At 43.0% G+C, this 14,642-nt stretch overlaps 1 protein-coding gene across 5 annotated transcripts in view; it reads right to left on the reverse strand.

The window, feature by feature from the left end:
- The window catches only part of GRAP2 (GRB2 related adaptor protein 2), a 73,749-nt gene that overhangs the window by 47,442 nt on the left and 11,665 nt on the right, over nucleotides 1–14,642 (reverse strand). The gene's annotated exons all lie outside the window — the stretch shown is intronic.

A 14,642-nucleotide genomic window follows, 5' to 3' on the forward strand; every position in this document is an offset into this window, starting at 1 on the left:
TCAAAGCAGAATTTGAACTGGCCTCGGAAGCACTGCTGGAGCACAGGAAGATCTGAGGCCACATGCTGAATCTGTCATTGGGGAGATGAGCAAGATTTAGTTTCTTTCTAAGTTGAGAAGGTGGACTTGGAGGGCTCCAAGATTCCTCCCAGCTTTTACATCTATGCCACATGGATTCTTTGAGGTTTGTGTACAGGCCACACTTGGGCCTATTCCAAGTCCAAACTGCGGGGCTAAAGGAATGAGGCTGGTTCCAAGCAGCACACAGGATCACAATATCACTGTCTTACAGTGCAGAGACAGGTAGGCACATTGAGGCACAATTTCATATGAATCCCTGAGAAGTATTCACAGGAATGTAATGTATGATGGAGACATCCCATTGTCCCCAGCCTGGGTCAGGGTCTCATGATCTCAAGTCTGAAACACATCCAATTAATTTGGAGCACCAATCCCTGATAGATTTAGTTTCTCAAAAGCACTGTTCGGCTCACATCATTTCTACTCAAAACCTCTTAATAATTCCACCTTGCTTGTAGAGTCAAGTCCAAAGTCCTTAGAGTGGCATAGCATTCAAAGTCATGCCAGTCTATCCCCACCCTGCTGATGTAACCCCCACCTGAGCTTTGGTTCACAAATGTTCCCATCACTCTGCCTTTACTCACTCCAGCTCCCGACTTCAGGTCCAGCTCAAACTCAAGTCCATCTCCTTTAGGATTACTGTCTTGTTACTCTTGTCCTCTTCCAAACCAGTGCAGAGCTTACTAACTATGTAGTTCATTGGTGACTATTAACTTCACTTTGTGGTTTGAGTTTTACTTCAGCTACCTTGTAAGCCCCAGAGGATGGGAACTGAGCCTCACTTCTCTTTGCAGTCTATAGACTTAGCACATTGTCCTACTCACAGTAAATATTTGCCAATGAAAGGGTATCCTACATTGTCACTTCTTTTTTTTTTTTTTGAGACGGAGTCTCATTCTGTCGCTCAGGCTAGAGTATAGTGGTGTAATCTTGGCTCACTGCAACCTCCACCTCCCAGGTTCAAGTGATTCTCCTGCCTCAGCCTCCCGAGTAGCTAGGATTGCAGGGACCCAACACCATGTCCGACTAATTTTTTGTATTTTTAGTAGAGATGGGGGTTCACCATGTTGGCCAGGGTGGTCTCGAACTCCTGACCTCAGTTGATCCTCCCACTTCGGCCTCCCAAAGTGCTGGGATTACAGGCGTGAGCCACCATGCCCAACCATACATTTGTCACTTCTGTGAGGCTACTGCATAAAACCCATGGAAAGTACGATGGTGGTGATTACTGTCACAGTGCTACTGCCCAAAGTTCTTCTTCCCTCTTCTAGGAAAAAAAGCGAATCTTGGAGAGAAAGGTTTGGTGTGACTACTTGGGAGTAGTGAGAATGTGAAACATTTCTCCCGTGATTTATAAACAGTATTTTACATGCATTTCTTGGGAGCTTAAAGTTCATCCAGAAATGAGTATTTCGTAGATCTAAGGAGCACATGTGCAATCCACCAGGAGGAATAATCACTCCACTAAATTTAAAGGAAAAGTGATTGAACACTCCAGCCTGAAAGTAGAGATGGTTTAACATCATATGGCTGGAGAAGAACAGGAGTGACTTACTTAATTTCTGACCCCTTATGTTCAGTTTTTATGGTACATGTGCCAGTAAGCAGCAGGTGGGATTTTTCATAAAAGAGGAACTGGCATTAAATCAATAAGGAAAATTTCCCTACTGATCAAATGGCATTTAAGGAAGCTGAGTCCTGCCAATATGTACAACCGTGCAGAATTTGTAACTGGGCAGTGAAAACCACCATCTAAGCCGGCAGCTGTGATTTTCCCAGAAGCAGAGCTGCAGGGAGAAAAATAGCCTTTAAACTTCAGTTCCATTTTTGCAAATTGGATCTTTTTGTAAAAACTGTTTTAAGTCCAGGTTTGTTTGTTATTTTCCTTTACTTTCCTCATTAGTAAAGGAAATGACTGCTTCTTTTTACCCACATGGAAATTCAATCATTTACTCGGTAAGTACTCAGCACCTATTGGGAGTCAAACTTAGTTTTAGGGGCTGGGAATGGAGATGAGGACAAAAGAGACAAAATCCCTGGCTTCACAAAGCTTACCTTCTAGTGGGGAGGCAGGGGAGACAATTAATAATCTTGAACCGTAGATATACACTATGTTAGGCATAGATAACTGAAATAATGCTAGCATCTCATATTTGAAAACACAATTGCCAGAATATGAAAAATGAAAAGTCCTGCATGAATACTATCTTAGCTCATGTATGTCCCATATACTAAGAAGTATTTTAAAAAGAATAGCTAGTAAGAAATACACATACTGCTCTTTGCACATGAAGTTGGCCCTCTCTACTGACCTTCAGCAGAACGGATGTCTCTGAGGTGCATTTCTGAGAGGTGGATTTGTGCCAACCTATATTAGTTTCATTCTGGCACTATCTGGCACCATTGCCCTCACAGTTATCCAGGCCAGAAATCTGGAAATTTCTTCTGGACTCCTCCGTGTCTTTTCCTTCCCTTTCTCAAATCTGGCATCTTCCACTAATGGGTCTCTAAACACTATCTTTTAAATATACCTGAATTTTTTTTTTTTTTTTTTTTTTTTACGGAATCTTGCTCTGTCACCCAGGCTGGAGTGCAGTGGTGCAATCTCGGCTCACTGCAACCTCTGCTTCCTGGGGTTCAGGCAATTCTCCTGCCTCAGCCTCCCGAGTAGCTGGGACTACAGGCGCACACTGCCATGCCCGGCTAATTTTTTGTATTTTAGTAGAGACGGGGTTTCACCGTGTTGCCCAGCTGGTTGCAAACTCCTGAGCTCAGGTAATCCGCCTGCCTCGGCCTCCCAAAGTGCAGGGATTACAGGCGTGAGCCACCGCACCTGGCCTAAATATACCTGAATTTGATTTCCATCTTCCCATCAGCCCTCCTTTGTGTGGGTTTTATAGTCTTTCCTCACAACCCCGGCATCCTACGTCTCCTTCCTGACTCTAAGCTCAAATACCTCTACTCACCCATCTTCATTGCTTCCAGAGTGATTTGTGCAAAACAGATCAGACTGTGCCATGTCTCTTCTTGCACCCTCCTCTGGTTCTGCATGCCCGCACGATAAAGTTCAGGTTTCCTAGCCTGGCCTTGGCTGACTTGGGTAGCTTTATGACTCTGCTCCCTTCCTTGACCCTGGGCCTCAGTCATGGCAGGCCCAGGTAAGGTTACCTAAATTTACAACGTGCAAATTATCCCTGGGTGTTTATTCTTTGACTATACTCCTTTTTGTACTCCTCAATTCTTGCTATCCTTTAATATGGTGCAAATATCACCTTCTCTGTAAAGCTGTTCCCTGAGCTTTAATCCTCCCTCCCTTCTGCCCCAAGGGTACCCTGGCCTCACCTTCTCATTTCAAGCATGACACCCAATGGAAAGGCATTTGTAATGATTTGTTTGCTTCTGTGTCTTCTCTCCCAAGCTGCAAGCTCTTTCAACTGAGAAGTATCTTCTTTGTGATCTTACAGCACAGCCCAGCCTCTGGCATACAGCAGTCACTTAGTAAATGTTGAATGAATGAATGACCTATGGTCTCTTCTGGTTTGGCTTGTCCTAAACTATGCATCTGAGAATTAGATGGTTTTGGCAATATGATGGAGAGAAACCAACTGACAATATGATGGAACTCAACTTTGCTCTTAGGAATAATGAGTTTTGGGGAGGCTTAGGCTGGATCATTGCTTGAGCCCAGGAGTTTGAGCCTGCAATGAGTTATAATTGTGCCACTGCACTCTAGCCTTGACAAAAGAGTGAGACCCTGTCTTGCAAAAATAACTAACTAAATAATAAAAATAGAAACAATGGGTTTTAAACATTTGAGCTAATGAACCAAAGATGGTAAGGAATTTCAATAACAAATTTTCCTAGACAATATATCTGTGTGTACTACATCTGGAGATGGTTCAAATAAATGATTAAAACATGTAAAACAGAACCATTAAGTAATCTAGATCATTTACTGCAAAAGAGAAACTTGAAGAGACTTAATAATAGTTTTTAATAAAAGATTGTACTCCAAGGAAGGCTAAACATCCTCCTTCTCCACAAACACAAAAGAAGAAGAAATGAGATGAAAGCGCTTCAAAGATTAAAGTCAAAAACAAAAAGGACTTGAATGGTTTCCTGCCAGGCAGTGTAAACCCATTTCAAGTCACTATTACAGATAACTCACATTCGGAATCAGGCACAGCTCTAAATGTTTGCTATGTATTATGTCATCTAATCAATCCAATTTTCATAACGAACCCATGCAAGTTTGTTTTAATTTTATTATTCCCATTTTACAGGTGAGGAAATAGAGACTCAAGGTTGTTAAGTAGCTTACCCAGGTCACAGAGCTGAGAAACCATAGAGCTGAAATTCAAAGCCAGGCTGGCTGGCTTGTGAGGTTTTGGTCCGACTTCTAAGCTTCGTGCTTTGCTAGAGGCTGACACAGATGTCAGACCCCTGTCTGGGGATGAAGGCCTAAAGCTAAGCTCAAGAAAGCTCGAGAAGTTCAAGTGGCTAGCTTAAATTTAAACGAGAAAATCCTTGAATACACAAATGATTCTTCATTGCCAGGGCAACCAGCTCTCTTGGGGTCATTACATCATTGTGTGTGTGTGTGCGCGCGCGCGTGTGTGTGTGTAGAAAAGTTAAATACCCATTTTTTGTATTCTTTATTCTGGTGAGTTGGCCTCTACCAGATCTTGTCCTGCTAATGAGACAGTAAGTCGTTTTGATTTTTTTTTTTTTTTTTTGGCTGTCAGGGCATGCACGGTTTCAGCATCTACATGTGTGTGTGTATTTATAAGACCTGACATGAATCGAGCCATATTTAGATATTATGACTTTACCTCCAGAGGGACAGAACTTACTCTGGGGGTTGAAGAGTCAGCATCTCCTTCCCTGTTATTTTTTCCAAGGCAAGCTTGTTTAGCCTGACTCCGCGGCACACGCAGTGGGGTCACAGTCAGCACAGAACGGGGGCAGCATGTTCTGCAATTCAAATGCAATTCAAATGCCTGCACCAAAGAAAGTCAACACTCATCTGATGAGTAGCAGAGAGAGGCCTTGAATACTGAGCTGTGCCCCGGCTGCAGGAGGCCTGGAGGCTGGTTCAGGAGAACCAGGCAGCCCAGCAGGAGCCCCGTGAGAAGGGTGGGAATGAGTCACCAGACTTTTCAGGTTGACTGAGGTGACATCTGTTGATTTTCTTTGAATTTAGATATGTTATCAGTTCACACATTGGGCATAACGGGAAGAAGATGAGTGAACATTTTCTTGATAGTGCCTGACCTTTAGCAGGATTGTGATAAGATGTGGGGTAAGATATGACTCTGCAAGAATATGCTGGACAGTGTGTGTCCCCTAGTGTGTACCAAACGAGCGGTAGCAGATGGACCCTCTTGGGAGAAAACAGTGTGACAGGCCCACTCTCTGTTCTCTGACAGACACAGTTGGCCTGGGTGGATATTTACTATCTTAGGGCATGGGGAAGAACTGCTAATTTGTCACACACTGTGTTCATGGTCTGGGAAAAGCCCTTGCTTTTCTGACATTGGGTCCTCCACTATAACCAGACAGATTTTGAAAGCTGTGGTTAAGAGTTTGGGTTTTAGGAGTTCATATAATCTCTCTGGCCTCAGTTTCCTCATGCTTACGATGGAAACAACAATGGTACTTACCCCCTTAATAGGAATAAATAGACTAATACATGTCAGGTACTTAAAACAATATATATCCAGCATTAAACTTGTATTTACATGAATGCATGCATCCTTATTTATACAACTTCATATCTATGGGAGGACTTACTCTAATGCTTGCTCAAAATAGATGCTTGGTAAATATTTGTTAAATATTGAAGGAGATAGAAGAATGGATTTAGTGGGGTACCTGTATGGCTATCTGTTCTGACTTCTCAGTAACCTGTAATTCAAGGATAGACAGGTAAAACTGGATGTTAGGTTTAATCTCTATTGAACAATATTTCAAAAAAGGGGAGTTTTCTGCAATCATACATCTCTGAAGAATAGATGGAAATGGAGATAATGAGTTTGCATGAAGACTGTGAAAGAAATGGCATGAAGAATTGACTTGGTGAATGTCACATGTGAAGGACAGGCAGCAAGGACGATGACTCTAAATAAAATAAAAAACGGGGTCTAATATAATTAGAAACCTTAAAACTGCAAAACATATGTTATTTGTGAATCTACAAAAATAAATACATATAAAAAACAGGAGTCAAATCTCTGACCTGTATTGACCTTCTCTTGGTTGTTGTAATAACGATAGCTTAGAAATAGAAGTAAAATGAAAAGTAGAATGTTTAGGAGCTGGTACAGTATGACAAGAGTACCTTAATATTAGATTAAATTATATAAAATTACCACTTTTGGGGTAAAAAATAGGGTCAGATATTGTCAGTATCTTCTATTTATTTTTATTTTTTATTTTTAGAGACAGGATCACACTCTGTTGCCCAGGCTGGAGTGTAGTGGTGCAACCCTGGCTCACTGTAGTCTCAAACTCCTGGCCTCAAGTGATTATCCTGGCCACCCAAAGTGCTGGGATTACAGGCATGAGTCAGCAGCCCCCAGATACTGTTAATTTCATATGATTTGATCTACTATATTTCAGCTAATTGTAGCTAAATCAAAATACTTATAGTGTCTTGCCTTTATTGCCTTTTAACTATAAAAATAAATTGGCCAATTTTATGTGTCTTAGCCTCCTTTACCTCTCAGACTTTGTGCATAGTACGTACTAAACAAATGTTTTGTGGCCGGGCGCGGTGGCTCAAGCCTGTAATCCCAGCACTTTGGGAGGCTGAGACGGGCGGATCACGAGGTCAGGAGATCGAGACCATCCTGACTAACACGGTGACACCCCGTCTCTACTAAAAATACAAAAACTAGCCGGGCGAGGTGGCGGGCGCCTGTAGTCCCAGCTACTCGGGAGGCTGAGGCAGGAGAATGGCGTAAACCCGGGAGGCGGAGCTTGCAGTGAGCTGAGATCCAGCCACTGCACTCCAGTCCCGGCGACAGAGCGAGACTAAGCCTCAAAAAAAAAAAAAAAAAAAAACAAATGTTTTGTTAATTGAGTGGTGTTTTTGGTTATCTTCTCTCAAAAGTCAGGACAAAAATTTGCCACACTACCTAATGCTGAGACTGCCCTTAAAATATAATTACCAAAGTGTTCGCTTCACTTCAGTTTTCATGATTTAGATAAATCTTTTTTGTTCCTTGTTTGGGCAGCACTGGGAAGCTAATTAATACATTATTAATATATTGTAGAGGCAAACAAGACTCTGCTTGCTCACACAGCTATGACAAGAATAAATTCAGGTCAGAAATATTTTTGCAATTAAGGGAAAATGTTATTATAATGAGAAGTTATTTTTTAAACAACAAGACACAACTCAGTGTCCAAACATGGTAGAGACTTACAAATGAGGTGAATGGCAGAGTCAGGCAAGCCCTCTCCCGATGGTTCCAATCATTTAGGGCCCAATATGGACATCTAAAGTGCCCTAAAATGAACTTGAAATGATAACCTTTTGTGATCCCAGGAATGAAGAACATTATTATTCGTATGCGATTTCATAACAGTTGGGATTGGTGCCAAACTTAGGAGCCAGTACTGAAATAACTGAGCAGGAGGCATGAAATGGTTTTCAATTCAGAAAATAAAGAGCTTCCTCCCCAGTAGAAGAGATGGGGGAATGTTCAGGAAGGAGTGTGAATAACTCATGAGTTATAGTACCTCTTTGGGCCTCAGTTTTTCCATATTTTGTTAACTACCTCCTAGAGAATATTCATTCTCTGTAACATCTGTTGTTGCAAGGATAAATCAGATAATGCCTAAAAATGCTATGCATTTCTTGAGGGGGGAAAAAGCTAGAGCCAGAAAATGTATTATTTTGGTTTTGGTTGACCCAGAGATGTGACAGCAGCCACATTACATAAGAGAGTTCTAAGAAAATAGAGTTGCTTTCATTTTTTAAACAGAAGAACCACAATCTCCTCTCTGCTTGGATCCTTATACAAATCATATATGTGAGCAAGAAAGGGCCTACGAAATCACCCATTTTAACTTTCCCCCAATGCCATGAATTTTTCTTAGAGATATTTTGAGCATGAAGCATGCACAATCGTGCTCAATTTTTGCCATCTAATGAGATCCCAGCCCCAGGTGCTGTGCTTCTACAATAATGTCTCAATGCTAATTACATTTTAGAATGGTTAGGGCAAGAATAGTTCCAAACATACTTGAAGTAATAACTAGTCGTATATCCAGAAGGTCAACAGTTCAATCAAAGACAGAAAAAAAATCAGCATATCTTAAGAAAGAGTTCAAGTGGTTTTGTGCAAGAGCTCTCATTTAAGTTTGCAAGTGCACTTAAAATATTGATAGAGCTAGGTAATTCTATATTTGCCTTTTTAACTCAGTGAAAGCTCCCAATTTCAGGGTGCAGTGTCTGAGAACGAGAAGCATCTGGCAGGTGAAGGGGAGAGGCGTGTTGTTAGAGAAATTGGCTGGAGTTTCAGGTTAGGGGTCTGTGCCAGGACTGCGCTGCATGGAATTGTAGAGATGGGGGCTTTGGGCTGCTGATGAAAGAAAAGAAACGATGCTAGAGAGCTTTGCACTGGGCCAGGGCTCTGCGCCAATCCTCTGTTACAGTAACAACGCAGCGCTAATCCACCAGCACAGTAAATCCCTCAAATAATTGTGTATCAAATCACTATCAACAAAATTCCACTCTGCTGTCATCAATGCAGTTTCCATAAAAATGTCTGATCTTTTCCCCAACTTCTCAGTTTTAAAAATGATTATAACGAATACCAAAGAGAAGCAACTGGAAACTCCACCCATTGCTTGCTATTCTACATGACTGAAGTTAACTTTAGTTTAGAAGTGCATCACATTTTAATTAAAAAAAAAAAATTGAGTACCTATTATGTACTTGGCAACAGTTACATGGCTAATAGTGTTAAAGATGACTCCTAAAAAAAAAATCATCTGCCAAAACCATCAAATAAATCATTTCTGCTCCACCAAAGGTAAAGTATTAAAATAATAAAACAGCTCAAGGATTTTTTTTAATGTGCTAAAAAGTGGTACTTTTCATTCTCCAAGAGCCCCACACTCTGCACAAGAAGTTCCTTTCAGTAAGGGTGCAATGTACCCTGGCATTGTGCAAAACACAGTCTAAGAACTCGTGATTTCATGGGGGACCAACTAAGCTGGGAATCTAAGAATGACTTTTATACTTTGAACTATAGGAAAACCTTTAGGGAGAAAAATCAAGTTATAACAAAACTTAAACTCACTAACTTTTAAATAGGATGGTATCTTCTTACATTCAATTTAAAATAGAAAACATTTGGCTGGGCGCGGTGGCTCAAGCCTGTAATCCCAGCACTTTGGGAGGCCGAGACGGGCGGATCACGAGGTCAGGAGATCGAGACCATCCTGGCTAACACCGTGAAACCCCGTCTCTACTAAAAAATACAAAAAACTAGCCGGGCGAGGTGGCGGGCGCCTGTAGTCCCAGCTACTTGGGAGGCTGAGGCAGGAGAATGGCGTAAACCCGGGAGGTGGAGCTTGCAGTGAGCTGAGATCCGGCCACTGCACTCTAGCCTGGGCGATAGAGCGAGACTCCGTCTCAAAAAAAAAAAAAAAAAAAATAGAAAACATTTTAGGCCGGGCACAGTGGCTCACACCTGTAATCCCAGCACTTTGGGAGGTCGAGACGGGCGGATCACGAGGTCAGGAGATGGAGACCATCCTGGCTAACACGGTGAAACCCCGTCTCTACTAAAAATACAAAAAATTAGCAGGCGAGGTGGTGGGCACTTGTAGTCCCAGCTACTCACTCAGGAGGCTGAGGCGGGAGAACGGTGTGAACCCAGGAGGCGGAGCTTGCAGTGAACTGAGATTGTGCCACCGCACTCCAGCCTGGGTGACAGAGTGAGACTCTGTCTCAAAAAACAAACAAACAAAAAAAAAAACAAAACAGAAAACATTTTAAATGTACAGAAAAGTACAGAGAATAATAATAACCAACCCATCACTGAGGGTTTTTAACCAGTCTGTTTAACAGACCCTGTATCATTTCAGAGGGGTCCTGCTCAGGCAGGAATTTTTCCAAATTGGAGACCAACCTCTGGGGACACAGCGTTTCTGCAGGATGTTTTGGGTCCATGGAATTCTCTCCTTGATCCTCTGCCATCCTAATTGAGCTGTTCCTTCCATTCACTTCCATTCACGGAGGTGATGAAGCGCTGTTGGGGGAGGGGGCTGTGGCAGATGCCAGGACCACCTCTGCCTTCAGCAGGTCAGTCAATCCAGGAAGATCAATGCCCACATAAATAATTCTAACATAAGACTGAGTGCTGGAGAGAAAGAGATTCACTTCATCTGGGGCAGAGCTGGGAAGGGAGGGTGAGTTGGGGGTTAGGCCTTGGGGTCGGCTAGGATTTGGGAAGGTGGTGATGAGTGGGATGGGGGAGCTTAAGCAAGAGGGAAGGACTTAGGTCCAGAATGGTGAGCAGGCAGTCCTTAGAACAGAGTGTATGCTCACAGCTAAATGGGTGTGCTTTGGCTGGAAAAAATGTTGAGAGGCCCCTAGCTTACCGATGGAAGCGTCCACGCCCCTCCCCATCTTCTAATTTTCTTTTCCAACGATGCTACTGAGCCTTGAACTTTTACATATCATCCAGCTGCTTTTTAAACCCTAAGGTCATATAATACAGTAATAATTTACTTTTGGAGAGCATGTTACAGTTTACAAATTGCTTTTTGATACATATTATTACATTTGATCCATGTAACAGCACTGTGACACCCCAGGCTCATCTCCACAAGTTCTTTCCTTTCAGAGTAACTTCTGCTTATAGAAACTGCCAGCTATAGAATCAGAAAAAAAATTTCCAATAGCAGTCTTATTGCGTTAGAAGTAGAAGCTGGAATAAAGTCAGCAATTTGGGAGAGACAAAGGAGAGGGCATCAGCATAGACAGAGATTGAGAGTCCTGAGAGGATGACACGATTGTGGCTTTGGAAATGCAGAGTGATGCAGAAGAAAGAGAAGAAAGAGTGTGCCACAGAAAGCAGAAGGTGAAGCAAGGTACAGGGTGGTGGTTCGCTCCAGGGCGGTGTGCTGGCAGGGAGCCAGTCTGGGGTCAATGCCTGCTCAACCACAAGTGGGACTAGGTGTTTACCTTGAGCAGTGCCCTGTGAAACTCAACTCAAAAATACAAAAGGGTGGCTTTCAGAACATGCAGATAGAATAAAAATATTTTTTTTTTCTTTTGAGATGGAGTCTCACTTTGTCGCCCAGGCTGGAGTGTAGTGGCATGATCTCGGCTCACTGCAGCCTTCACTTCCCGGGTTCAAGCGATTCTCCTGCCTCGGCCTCCTGAGTAGCTGGGATTACAGGCACCCACCACCACACCCAGCTAATTTTTGCATTTTTAATAGAGATGGGGTTTCACCATGCTGGCCAGGCTTTTCTTGAACTCCAGACTTCAAGTGATCCACCTTCTCGGCCTCCCAGAGTGCTGGGATTACAGGTGTGAGTCACCGTGCCTGGCCTAAAATGATTCTTTTTATAAGGTTGGGGAGGCAAAAGACCGTTTCAAGATCTGGGAAGGTAGAAATGCTCATTTCATTTGATGTACGTACGTTCTGTCACATCCCACAACACCTCATCTATTGTAACTTTGATAAACTGTTTTTCAGATCGAGTACGAAAGTGGTGCACTTTTGCGACCGCTGTATAGAAGCAAAAACAACCAGGACACCATTTTCTGGTTGCAATCTACTTGGAATAAACCTCACTGATGTTGGATGCATAAACATATCCACTTAGCCTGCTGTCAATCAGTTTACTTTTCTACTTAGAGACACGATGTGAAATGAGATTAATCCAGTTACAGCAAAGTGAGTGAATTCAGTTGAGTAAATCCCTTCCATGGAAAAGAACTTTGTTTTGCAGTTCATTTGAAATGAAATCCACAGGACAGTATGAAGCCTTCTCTGGAACTGAACAAATGCATTTATCCTAGTTTTATTTGGAGCTAAATTCACATTATAGCTATCCCATTTGATGGTGTACTCTATTGTCCTTAGGTGAGGGTCACAGTGAAAGCGTTTGCTGAACAACCAAAATATTTCGGTGGAATTTAGCCTGAGGACTAGTGCTCCAACTAGACTATAAGTGCAGAAAAGATTGACAACTCCTTGGAGAGAGAGGAGAGAGACTAATAAAAACCAACAAAACTGTGTATATTCTTTTATATTCCTCCTTCTTTGTGTTCCATGGCAAAAGGGCAGTCTGCACACAGCTTCCATTTAACAAATACATACTTGGTGGTAACTATCTCAAGCAGGCAAGGCTTGGAGCAGGTCCAGAGGATAATGAGGGGATTAAAAGGTCGGGGAGAGACTCTCAGGGCAACACGCTAATGGAATTGAGATGCTTTAGCCTGAAAAAGGGGTGGCTGTGCTTGGCAGTTGCAGAGGGCAGTTTATCATTACCTAATGTTAGAAATCACATTGTGTGCAGGGTGGGATGAAAGACATTCACTTTACATCCCAGGAAGAGGTGTTTTGGGTTAGAAATGGGGGAGAAGTTTTGACTTTGATGGAATATAAGGCATCCACCAGTCCTTAAGAAATCTTCCCCTGAAAATGTTAAAGTAGAAGAGTAGATAATCTTTCCGAAATGATTTAGGTGCACCCTGCAGTAGGGGAATGACCCCAGAGGACCTCTAAAGTTCTATTCCATTTCTTATCCCGTGATTTTTCAGTGGCCACTGTCAGGACCTAGCTTACTTCTGGTCTACCCTTCTCCATAGCTGGGAGCCCTTGACCCTTTTCTGCAAGTCAACCGTGCTGTACACTCAGCACTAAGCCTCTTCTCAGTTGGGAGGGATTTACGAAGCCCACTCTAGCTGAACACTTGGCTGACTCGGCATGGGGTCATGCTTGCTGCTGGCCTGGCTCTGAGGCATCCCAGTTCTAGCAAGCAGGATTCTGCCTTGTTCCTGAGTCTTCATCTTACTGGATTTACCTGAAATCTGCCTGTGTACTCCTATGCTAATAATTGAAATTCTTTCTTGTTTTCCATGTCTAACATGATTTTGAGATCATACCTGGTATCCACTCTAGAACTGAAGCCTTCTCTCTCTCTCTCTCTCTCTTTCTCTCTCTATTTCTCCCACACCTCCTCCTGGAGCTCATACCTGGTGTTCAGTCCATTAACCCTGTCCTTTTTTTTTTTTTTTTTTTTGAGATGGAGTCTCACTCTGTCGCCCAGGTTGGAGTGCAGTGGTGCAATCTCTGCTCACTGCAACCTCCTGTTCCCAGGTATAAGCGATTCTCCCACCTCAGTCACCCCAGTAGCTGGGATTGCAGGTGCCCGTCACCATGCCTAGCTAATTTTTGTATTTTTAGTAGAGATGGGGTTTCACCACATTGGCCAGGCTGGTTTCAAACTCCTGACCTCAGATGATCCACCTGCCTTGGACTCTCAAAGTGCTGGGATTACAGGTGTGAGCCACTGTGCCCAGCCTTTTAGCCCTGTCCTCTAAAGCTGACTGCCTTTGTGCACGGAGTACCACTTAGCATTGGTCCTAGATGTCTCCTTTCGTCTGTGGCTGGATTTTCCATTCCCTGCCCCTCATAACCCCACCACCGTCACTCCGGCCACTGCCGGTCTATTTGTTCTTTGCCCGGTCATATAGTGACATGCCACATGACTCTATTTTCCTATAGCGTTCTATGGTTTATGGTCGCACATCTGAGTCTTTGTAAATCATACACTGGTGTTTTCCAACCTTGTCACTATTGACATTTGGGGCCAGTTAAGTCCTTGTTGTGGGGGCCATCCTGTGCATTGTAGGATGCTGAACAGCATCACTGGCTTCTACCCACCAGTAGGTCCTCTCCCCACAAATTGTGACAAAAAATGTTTCCTGGCATTACCAAATGTCCCTGATGGGGTTGGGGGAGAACCCCTGCTCCACAAGAACCCAGAAAGGCAAGAGTACTTTTTTTTTTGGAGACAAGGTCTCACTCTGTCACCCAGGCTGGATGGAGTACAGTATCTTAGTTATATCTCATCACAACTTCAAACTCCTGGGCTCAAGTGATCCTCCTGCCTCAGCCTCCTGTACCTAGGACTCCAGGCATGCATAACCATACCTGGCTAATTTTTAATTTTTTGTAGAGATGGGATCTTGCTATGTTGCCCAGGCTGGCCTCAAACTCCTGAGCTCAAGCAATCCTCCCACTGTGGCCTCCCAAAGTGTTGGGATTATAGGCGTGAGCCACCATGCCTGGTCGACAAGAGTACTTTAAAGCCAGTTAAATAGCTGAATGTATAAACAGAACATTTGAATCTGGTAACATTTTAACTAAGGACTCTAACCTTTTAATAAACACCAAATGTAAGTTTGTAAGGTTTGTATCACAACACAAGGTCTACAGTGGGTAAAATGGGGGTGAAAATCCCTTCACTCTAGATCTGTTCTTCTCAGATTTTATTGTGCATAAGAATCACCAGAGGAATTT

This window comes from Rhinopithecus roxellana, chromosome 13, assembly GCF_007565055.1.
Source record: "Rhinopithecus roxellana isolate Shanxi Qingling chromosome 13, ASM756505v1, whole genome shotgun sequence".
NCBI classification, from domain to species: domain Eukaryota; kingdom Metazoa; phylum Chordata; class Mammalia; order Primates; family Cercopithecidae; genus Rhinopithecus; species Rhinopithecus roxellana.